Raw genomic sequence first — 3578 nt, 5'->3', positions numbered from 1 at the left:
CTCCTAAATCACTCGTACGCACAACTTAAGAACAAATCTGTGCGTACGAACCGTTCTTGCATGAGGCCCATTGAGTTTCTTGATTTTGTACATTCATAAAATTGTTTTGATTCTATCTTCGTCTGGCCTGTCACCTAGAACCAGTCTACATTGGGAGAACCTATGAAGGGTCCACCTTACACTGTTAATTTTTTAAGCAGTTTATTTTTCAGTTTCTAACATTTAAAACAGATAGTTTAAACTTTTGAGGACAAGAGATTTAAATGGTAATTCAAGAAAAAGAACATCCAAATGATCATTTAGGGGTGGTCAGTGTTAGAAACCTGGTTTTGGGTGTGTTTTTGTTGTGTTCAGTTTTTTGTGCAGATGGTCTGGAGCTGCTGTCCCTGGAGGCCGGAACCGCTGATTATCACTCACACCTGTGGATCCTCTCCTGCAATCATCCAGGGGATAAAAGGAGTTGGCTGTCAGTTCTCCAGTGCCTGAGTGTTTGCCTGCAATGGTATCTCATGCTCCCATAGTTTGTTCTCTGTGTTAATTTCAGAGACGTTTTTTTTCCCCACTGTGGAACTTTATATTTACTCCTGCGATCTCCTTCCAAGGCTTCCTCCACCACCTCCTGGTTCATCTACCAGAGTTTCCCTGAGCCTCCTCGAGAACCCAAGATCTCCTGAAGCAGTTCTGAGACTGACAGCTTCAAGGTCTTTGTACCCGGTCCGCATGGTAATCTGTCCATCCTCCATCGCTCCAACTATCTTGCTGCACTGCACTGACTGTCCTTCACTCAACCACCCCCCACTGGTGGATGCTCCCTCACAACTCAAGAAGTTTTTTTTGGTTCCTCATCATTCCATCAGTATTTTTGTGTTGCTCATCATATTCTCCTCCGCCTTCAGTGATTCCCTTCCCCCGGGTCTCCAGCCTCAGAAGGAGATTCTCAATTATTTGCTTTTTATTTGTAAATAAACTTTTTGAACTTTCCTTGTCTCCTGAGAGTGTTCTGCATATGGGCCAAACACATTTCTAAAAACATGACAGTCAGGTTAGAGGAGTATTTACTCAGAGGGTCCCACCTGCCGCCCAATGGCTCCCCAGAGTTAGTAAATCATTTAGGAAGTGCACGCTCGCTCGAGATCCCATCGTAAAGCTAGAATTGTATATTATTCATCTTTAATAGAAGAGAAAATCCCAGGTTTCTGTTCAGAACTGTAGCTAGACTAATGAAAAGTCCTATCTCTGTTGAGCCATGTATCCCTATAACTCTAAGTAGTGATGACTTCATGAGATCTCCAATAAAATAATTTTAATTGGAGATAAAATTCACAACAGACTTCCTGCTACTGTCTCTGATTCTCTGTCAGATGAGGAAGCTTTAGTGTCACTAGAACCTGATTTATGTCTGGACAGTTTTTGTCCTGTTGAGCTCTGAATTATCTAAAATAATGGCTTCATCCAAACCATCAACATGTCTGCTAGATCCCATCCCAACCAGACTGTTCAAAGGAGCATTTCCCTTAATATTTATATTCTAGATGTACTTAATGAATGGTAATGTGCCACAGAGCTTTAAGGTTGCTGTAATTAAGCCTTTACTTAAGAAACTGGATCTTGATTCAGGAGTTCTGGCCAACTACAGACCTATATCTAATCTCGCATTCATCTCAAAAATTCTTGAGAAAATAGTTGCAAATCATTTATGTGAACGTCTGGATAGAAATAATCTATATGTAGAGTTTCAGTCAGGGTTTAGAGCTCATCATAGCACAGAAACAGCACTGGTTGAAGTTACTAATGATATTCTCATGGCCTCAGACAGTGGACTTGTTTCCATTCTTGTCCTGTTAGATCTCAATGCTGCATTTGATACAATTGATCACAATATTTTACACACGTTCACACGTTTGTTCTTGAACCTCGTGGGGACCTTCCATTGACTTCCATTCATTTTTTTAGACTTTATAGCCTAACCATGACCATATACTCTAAAACTAACTTCACAGGTACCTACCTGACCCTAAAACTAACCTAAAACTTGGTCCTAAACCTAAACCCACACCCGTAATTTGCATTTGGACCTGTAGGCAGTGTTGAATAAAGTACCTCAAAGTGGTATCTTAACATAAAAATACTTTGGTAAAAGTTAAAGTCTTCTCTAAAAATATTACTTAAATACAAGTCTTAAAGCATCTGATTTTTTTGTACTTAAGTATCAAAAGCAAATTTCTGACACAAAATCTACTTAAGTATTAAAAGTCAAATTACTGAGTAAAAGTGAGCAGTTAGATTTTCCAAAATGACATTTATTGGGAGGTGACTTCTCCAAAAAATATATTTTCTAACAGCGTGCAGCTGTGATGGGTTGTGTACAAGCTAATAGTGTGTCAGAATGGTATATATTTATACTTCTCATCCAAACACAATTAAATTCACTCCATCCTGGAGACACTGTTTATCATGATAGTATTTTTAAGTAATAACAACTCAGAATAAAATAGGAGTAACGACTTTCTACTTCTTACCTTTTTAAAWAATGTAGTGAGTAGAAAGTACAGATAATTGTGTAAAAATGTAATGAGTAAAAGTTAAAAGTACACTGAAAAATAATTACTCAAGTACAGATAACCAAAATTTCTATTTAAGTACAGTAACAAAGTATTTGTATTTAGTTACTTTACAACTATGTATAAATGGCTTGCAATATAACTTTTTTAAGCACTGATTATATGATGCAACTTCTTGCCATACTTCTGCTGCACCTGTCTGAATCAGTGGCAGTTCTTTAAGTTCCAATATATGATTTTGAACCATCTATACTTTATTTGATGTTGAATGTTGTGAATAGTATTTCTCCTTTGCTTTTTTTCTGTTGTGGTTGTTAACAAAATGTAGGGTTCACCTCGAGTGAAGAAACAAGATTTACTGCCTCGAAGCAGGCCTCGGACAGGCCTGACYAGAGGACAGGAACTCTGTCACAAACTGAACTCTATTTAGGCCATGACAGGTCATTCTAACCGTGGAAGAGAACCCCTCAGTTCTCTTAATCAGATGATGGACAGAACAATCTCTTCTGTTTGTGATTCATCATTTAACTAAGAATAATTATGCATTTGTTAAATCATGATAATGACTGTCACAGGAAAAGCAGAATGACTTCTTTTCTTTTATTGTGCCTTAAAGATTTATAATGGTATAAAAAATCACAGAGATTCTGATTACAATGTTTTCATTGTGTTTTTATGTAAATCACTGTTTTTATTTTACTGTGAACACAGTAATATAATTGTGGATTTTTCCTGAGAAAATCTTTCATTTATCTGGACTAACAGAAGGTTCAGAACTGATGATAAAACAGAAATGTTAATTAATCATCATAAATGTTTTGCAGTGATTTCTTTTAGAGTCTATCAGAAGAAAGCTGAAAAGAGGTTATCATATCATGTTGTTGAACAACCACAGAATTTTAACCTTGGTCTGGCGCCGCTGGCAAATCTTCATCGTTCTTTCTCTGACTCATTTCTAAGCCTGAGGGCAGAACCAAAGTTCGTCTGTTTCTTTAACTAACCCGGACAGCTTTGAGC

Source organism: Austrofundulus limnaeus, unplaced genomic scaffold (genome assembly GCF_001266775.1).
Source record: "Austrofundulus limnaeus strain Quisiro unplaced genomic scaffold, Austrofundulus_limnaeus-1.0 Scaffold346, whole genome shotgun sequence".
NCBI lineage: Eukaryota > Metazoa > Chordata > Actinopteri > Cyprinodontiformes > Rivulidae > Austrofundulus > Austrofundulus limnaeus.
The sequence above is the reverse complement of the archived record's forward strand: the minus strand, read 5'-3'. Positions refer to the sequence as shown.